The following is an 8,180-nucleotide window of genomic DNA, read 5'->3' as shown; positions in this document are numbered from 1 at the left end:
TTCCGACATGATTATGATCGCACGATGAAAACTAACAGATTTTGAACACGAAATGGTAGTTGTAGCTAGACGCATGGGACATTCCATTTCGGAAATCGTATAGCAGTTCAACATTCCGAGGCCCACAGTGCCAAGAGAGTATCGACAATGCCAAATTTCAGGCTTTACCTCTCACCATGGACAATGTAGTGACCGTCGGCCTTCACTTAATGACCGAGAGCAATGACTTTTGCGCAGAGTTGTCAGTGCTAATAGACAAGCAACACTACGTGAAATAATCGCAGAAATCAATGTGAGACGTACGACCAACGTATCCGCTGAGACAGTCCGACGAAATTTGTCGTTAACGGGCTATGGCAGCAAACGACCGACATGAGCGCCCCTGCTAACAGCACGACATCGCCTGCAGCGTCTTCCCTGGGCTCGTGAACTTATCGGTTGAACCCTAGACGACTGGAAAACAGCGGACTGTTCAGATGTATCCAAATTTCAGCTGGTAAGAGCTGATGGTAGGGTTCGAATGTGGCGCAGATGCCGCGAAACCACGGACTCAGGTTGTCAACAAGGCACTGTGTAAGCTGTGGTGGCTCCATAATGCTGTAGCTGTGTTTACATAGAATGGTAGAGGTTCTCTGATCTATTGAGCCGGCCAGGATGGCCGAGCGGTTCTAGGCACTACAGTCTGGAACCGCGCGGCCACTACGGTCGCAGGTTCGAATCCTACCTCGGGAATGGATGTGTGTGATGTCCGTAGGTTAGTTAGGTTTCAGTAGTTCTAAGTTCTAGGGGACTGATGACCTCAGATGTTAAGTCCCATAGTCCTCAGAGCCATTTGAACCATCATTTGATCTATTGATGTTGGGCTACTTGGAGAAGATTTGCAATGATCTGTGGACTTCATGTTCCCAAACAACGATGGGATTTTTATGGATGACAATGCGCCATGTCACTGGGCCATAATTGCTCACGTTTGGTTTGAAGACCACTCAGGACAGTTCGAGAGAATGATCTGGCCACCCAGATGGCCCGACACGAATCCCATCGAACATTCGTAGGACATAATGGAGAGGTTCCCCCCATGTACCATGGACCTTGCCGTTGTTGGGGAGGCTTGCGTGCCTCAGCGACACAGATAGCCGTATCGTAGGTGCAACCACAACGGAGGAGTATCTGTTGAGAGGCCAGACAAACGTGTGGTTCCTGAAGAGGGGCAGCAGCCTTTTCAGTAGTTGCAGGGGCAACAGTCTAGATGATTGACTGATCTGGCTGTGTAACACTAACCAATACGGCCTTGCTGTGCTTGTACTGCGAACGGCTGAAAGCAAGGGGAAACAACAGCCATAATTTTTCCTGAGGGCTTGCAGCTTTACTGTATGGGTAAATGATGATGGCGTCCTCTTGGGTAAAATATTCCGGAGGTAAAGTAGCCCCCCATTCGGATCTCCGGGCGGGCACTACTCAGGAGGACGTCGTTATCAGGAGAAAGAAAACTGGCGTTCTACGTATCGGAGCGTGGAATGTCAGATCCCTTAATCGGGCAGGTAGGTTAGAAAATTTAAAAAGGGAAATGGATTGGTTAAAGTTGGATATAGTGGGAATTAGTGAAGTTCGGTGGCAGGAGGTTCAAATGGTTCAAATGGCTCTGAGCACTATGGGACTCAACTGCTGAGGTCATAAGTCCCCTAGAACTTAGAACTACTTAAACCTAACTAACCTAAGGACAACACACACATCCATACCCGAGGCAGGATTCGAACCTGCGACCGTAGCAGTCGCGCGGTTCCAGACTGTAGCGCCAGAACCGCTCGGCCACCAACGGCCGGCTCCGGTGGCAGGAGGAACAAGACTTCTGGTCAGGCGAATACAGGGTTATAAATACAAAATCAAATATGTGTAATGCAGGAGTAGGTTTATTAATCATAGTATAATGACCTCAGATGTTAAGTCCCATAGTCCTCAGAGCCATTTGAACCATCATTTGATCTATTGATGTTGGGCTACTTGGAGAAGATTTGCAATGATCTGTGGACTTCATGTTCCCAAACAACGATGAGATTTTTATGGATGACAATGCGCCATGTCACTGGGCCATAATTGCTCACGTTTGGTTTGAAGACCACTCAGGACAGTTCGAGAGAATGATCTGGCCACCCAGATGGCCCGACACGAATCCCATCGAACATTCGTAGGACGTAATGGAGAGGTTCCCCCCATGTACCATGGACCTTGCCGTTGTTGGGGAGGCTTGCGTGCCTCAGCGACACAGATAGCCGTATCGTAGGTGCAACCACAACGGAGGAGTATCTGTTGAGAGGCCAGACAAACGTGTGGTTTACCAGAAGATAGGTTTAATAATGAATTAAAAACTGGGAATGTGGGTAAGCTACTTCAAACAGCATAGTGAACGCATTATTGTGGCCAAGATAGATACGAAGCCCACGCCTACCACAGTAGTACAAGTTTATATGCCAACTAACTCCGCAAATGACGAAGAGATTGATGAAATGTATGATGAGACAAAAGAAATTATTCAGATAGTGAAGGGCGACGAAAATTTAATAGTCATGGTTGACTGGAATTCGATAGTAGGAAAAGGAAGAGAAGGAAACGTAGTAGGTGAATATGGAATGGGGGTGAGGAATGAAAGAGGAAGCCGCCTGGTAAATTTTTGCACAGAGCATAACTTAATCACAGCTAACACTTGGTTCAAGAATCATGAAAGAAGGTTGTATACATGGAAGAAGCCTGGAGATACTTTAAGGTTTCAGGTAGATTATATAATGGTAAGACAGAGATTTAGGTACCAGGTTTTAAATTGTAAGACATTTCAAGGGGGGGATCGTGGCTCTGACCACAATCTATTGGTTATGAACTGTAGATTAAAACTGAAGAAACTGCAAAAAAGGTGGAAATTTAAGGAGATGGGACCTGGATAAACTGACAGAACCAGAGGTTGTAGAGGGTTTCAGGGAGAGCATTAGGGAACGATTGACAAGAATGAGGGAAAGAAATACAGTAGACGAAGAATGGGTAGCTTTGAGACATGAAATAGTGAAGGCAGTAGAGGATCAAGTAGGTAAAATGACGAGGGCTAGTAGAAATCCTTGGGTAAAAGAAGAGATACTGAATTAAATTGATGAAAGGAGAAAATACAAAAATGCAGTAAATGAAGCAGGGAAAAGGAATACAAATGTCTCAAAAATGAGATCGACAGGAAGTGCAAAATGGCTAAGTAGGGCTGGCTAGAGGACAAATGTAAGGATGTAGAGGCTTGTCTCACTAGGGGTAAGATAGATACTGCGTACAAGAAAATTAAAGAGGCCTTTGGAGAAAAGAGAACCACTTGCACGAATATCATGAGCTCGTATGGAAACCCAGTTCTAAGCAAAGAAGGGAAAGCAGAAAGGTGGAAGGAGTGTCTACACAAGGGCGATGTTCTTGATGCCAATATTATTGAAATGGAAGAGGATGTAGATGAAGATGAAATGGGAGACATGATACTGCGTGAAGAGTTTGACAGAGCACTGACAAACCTCAGTCGAAACAAGGCCCTGGGAGTAGGCAACATTCCATTAGAATTATTGATAGTCTTGCGAGAGTCAGCCCTGACAAAACTCTACCATCTGGTGATGTATGAGACAGGCGAAATACTCTCAGACTTCAGGAAGAATATAATAATTCCAATCCCAAAGAAAGCAGGTGTTGACAGATGTGAGAATTACCGAACTATCAGTTTAATATGCCACAGCTGCAACATACAAACACGAATTCTTTACAGACGAATGGAAAAACTGGTAGAAGCCAACCTCGGGGAAGATCAGTTTGGATTCTGTAGAAATGTTGGAACACGGGAGGCAATACTGTCCCTAAGATTTATCTTAGGAAATAGATTAAGGAAAGGCAAACCTATATTTCTAGCATTTGTAGACTTATAGAAAGCTTTTGACAATGTTGACTGGGATACTCTCTTTCAAATTCTGAAGGTGGCAGAGGTAAAATACAGGGAGCGAAAGGATATTTACAATTTGTACAGAAACCAGATGGCAGTTATATGAGTTGAGGGGCATGAAAGGGAAGCAGTGGTTCGGAAGGGAGTGAGACAGGGTTTTAGCCTCTCCTCGATATTATTCAAGCTGTATATTGAGCAAGCAGTAAAGGAAACAAAAGAAAAATTCGGAGTAGGTATTAAAATCCATGGAGAAGAAATAAAAACTTTGAGGTTCGCCGATGACATTGTAATTCTGTCAGAGACAGCAAAGTACTTGGAAAAGCAGTTGATCGGAATGGACAGTGTCTTGAAAGGAAAATATAAGATGAACATCAACAAAAGCAAAATGAGGTTAATGGAATGTAGTCGAGTTAAGTCAGGCGATGCTGAGGGAATTAGATTAGGGTGGTGGTGGTGGTGATTAGTGTTTAACGTCCCGTCGACAACGAGGTCATTAGAGACGGAGCGCAAGCTCGGGTTACGGAAGGATGTGGAAGGAAACCATCCCGGCATTTGCCTGAAACGATTTAGGGAAATCACGGAAAACCTAAATCAGGATGGCCGGAGACGGGATTGAACCGTCGTCCTCCCGAATGCGAGTCCAGTGTGCTAACCACTGCGCCACCTCGCTCGGTTTAGATTAGGGAATGAGACACTTAAAGTAGTAAAGGAGTTTTGCTATTTGGGGAGCAAAATAACTGATGATGGTCGAAATAGAGAGGATATAAAATGTAGACTAGCAATGGCAAGGAAAGCGTTCCTGAAGAAGAGAAATTTGTTAACATTGAGTATAGATTTAAGTGTCAAGAAGTCGTTTCTGAAAGTATTTGTATAGAGTGTAACCATTTATGGAAGTGAAACATGGACGATAAATCGTTTGGACAAGAAGAGAATAGAAGCTTTCGAAATGTGGTGCTACAGAAGAATGCTGAAGATTACCTCTCGAGTGCAGCAGACCTCCCGTATGCTACCACATGTATGCGGCTTGCGTAACCGTAGCGGGCCGCGGGACCGGAACACTCTTTGTTGTGACGCGAGTAGAGAAGTGACTCACAGATGTGCTGCGTCACATTCTGTTTACTTAGCGGGTGAGTGCCAGTGGGAACTTTGTTTTGAAAACGAAAAACGCATCTGAACACGAAACTATCAATCTATGATGGAGAGTGTGCTGCATTGTACAACTGTGTAAAGCTCTGTGTAGGGAAAGTAAATATGGCGGTTCTTTTCCTCTACGCTTGCCACCGTTTGAAATTAGAGAGTGGCTACGATCTTGTCAAATGGCAGTTCTGGCCATGTGATTTTGTTTCTACTCGTACAGCACTTAACGTTAAAGCCTTGAATACAACTGCACACTTTTCTCATTCGGTTTCTTGCCTTTTCTTTACGACTTCTACTCTACGTTCTTTGAGCGTATCATTACAGCGAGCAAAGAAGTACAATAAGATATTAACCTTAAAAGGCATGCAAATGAAATCGGGACAGGGCTGTCTAGTTTTTTAATCCACAGTGTTTTTACAGCTGTTTCTGTACCACACTAAACAATTTCAAATGAAGTTACTATGTACAGTGTGTGTGTGTGTCAAGTAATGTTTGTTGTGTACATTTTGCAGCACGTTCAGAACCGAAGTAACATGTAGTCAAGATATGCATCTGCGCGATGCTACCTGTTACGTAAGTATGTTATCAGTGCTTCATTCTGAGGTTATGCATCTTTACAGAAGGCACTGTTCATTGCACGCCTGTTGCCTGTAAGGCATTTATGTTTTACACAATAATTTGCTCCAGTAAAAATTCTGTGACAAAACTGCAATAATATTACTACACATGTAGTACAGGTTGAGCAAAATAAAACTCGACCTCAAAGTAAGTACTTCATGCACCTTAAGCAGACAACCCAAATTACACCATTCACAGCCGGCCGAAGTGGCCGTGCGGTTAAAGGCGCTGCAGTCTGGAACCGCAAGACCGCTACGGTCGCAGGTTCGAATCCTGCCTCGGGCATGGATGTTTGTGATGTCATTAGGTTAGTTAGGTTTAAGTAGTTTTAAGTTCTAGGGGACTTATGACCTAAGATGTTGAGTCCCATAGTGCTCAGAGCCATTTGAACCATTTTTTGAACACCATTCACACACGGAACAGATGGCGTACATTTGGGTTTTCTAATTAACGTGCATGAAATATTTTCTGGACCAGATTTTTTTGCGCACCCTGCGTATAACATGCTGCCCATTTTTTTTTCCTAGTAAGTTACATGTTGTAGTAAATTTATTTTAAATTTTGTTAGTGAAAATTGTCCCAGAATTCTGGTGCTTGCCCTGTAACTTGGATTTTTTTTACTTGTAAAAATTATGTTTTGTGACACAACATTGATTACGTTTTTCTGCTGCTATTGTTGAGGTTCCGAATCGGTCACTTTAAAGCACTTAACGTCAACACTATCTACTTGGTCTCGCTAACTAATGTGCCTACCACTGCCGTTATTAAATGGCATGAAAACTGATGCTTGAAATCATCAAAAAGATGTAAGTGCGATCGAAAGTTTCCGCTTGTATGAAATGAAGCGCGACTCTGGTGCGTCTATATACGCACCGACATGTAAAGCAAGGGATTAGTGTGGCATTTGTGTCTTTCCAATGTCCTTTCTGTAAATACGGAAACGTGAACTAATGGCGACATTATTGTTACCAGATGCGTCTAAACAGGACCACCGTGTTGTTACACTTTTCTTGGCTGCCAATGTACAAATACCAGTAGACACCCATCAGAGTGTGAGGGGTATCTTCAACATGGCGCATCAGTGGAATGATTGCCTCAACGCTCACGGCAATTTTGCCTGATTGGCAAACCAATTCTGAACTGTGCGGCCTTTGAATGGAAACTTCTTCAGCGCCACTTATATTTCTCGACATATTTTGCTTAAATTTTTTGATTGCTGATGATTTGCTCAGCTTGAAGCTAGTGCCCTATCTTAATAATACACCATATGAGCAGAACTGCAATGGGCTCAAAATGGCTGCCGCTGGCAGGCTGGTCATATTTCCGGTATACAATATTTTACAACCAACCGTACAAAATGGGGAACATTTAATAGCATTCAAAGTGTAGCTTACACTGATAAGCAACAACATCATGGCCACCCAACTGTATCGATATAAACCCAACCAGGAGATAGCAGCGTCACCTGGCGAACAATAACTTCTAGTCTGACACAGGCAAGGTGCATGTAGTATCAGTGAGCATGCTGTCCAAGTGTAGAATGGGGAAGGCGCGATCTATTTGATTTTGACCAAGGACAGGTTGTGATGGCCTGTAGGCGCAGCACGAGCATTTCAGAAACTGAACAACTTATCGGGAGTTCAAGGAATGCTGTGGTGAGTGTCTTCCAACCGAGGCGAAACCACGTCCAGACATCATATGGTTGGGCAGCCACCCCTGATTACAGATGTCGGACGTCATATGCTGGGCAGACTGGTAAAACACGGCAGACGGCGAACTGTGACGGAACTAACGTCAGACTTTAATGCTGAGCAGAGTACAAGTATGTCTGAACAAACAGTGCACCGAATGCTCCTAACGATCGGACCCCACAGCCAATGACCCATACATGTGCCAAAGTTAACATGATGACATCGGCTACTGCGACTGAAATGGGCACGTGACGGTTCGAGGTGCTACGATCTGGAACCGCGCGACCGCTACGGTCGCAGTTTCGAATCCTGCCTCGGGCATGGATGTGTGTGATGTCCTTAGGTTAGTTAGGTTCAAGTATTTCTAAGTGCTAGGGGACTGATGACCTCAGAAGTTAAGTCCCATAGTGCTCAGAGCCATTTGAACCATTTTGGGCACGTGACCATCTACACTGGACGTTGGCATAGTAGCAGAGCCTTGCATGGTCTGACGAATCCTGGTACCTTGTTCACCATGTCGATGGAAGGACGCGAATCCGTCGTCTTTCAGCGGAACAGCTCCCTGATACGTGTACTGCGGGACGGAGACAAGCTGGTGGCGGCTCCATTATGTTCTGGGGAACGTTCACGTGGGCATCCATGGGTCCAATGGAGCCCATACAAAGCGCCATCATGGTCAAGGAGTGTAGTACACTGGTTGGAGACCACGTACACATGTAATTGAGAAGGTACCCACTAAAGGTCTTAACTTTGTCGTGTGCTATAGAGAGCTTGCATGCATTTAA

This window comes from Schistocerca nitens, chromosome 4 (assembly GCF_023898315.1).
Source record: "Schistocerca nitens isolate TAMUIC-IGC-003100 chromosome 4, iqSchNite1.1, whole genome shotgun sequence".
Lineage (NCBI taxonomy): Eukaryota > Metazoa > Arthropoda > Insecta > Orthoptera > Acrididae > Schistocerca > Schistocerca nitens.
Note: the sequence above shows the minus strand (reverse complement) of the source record.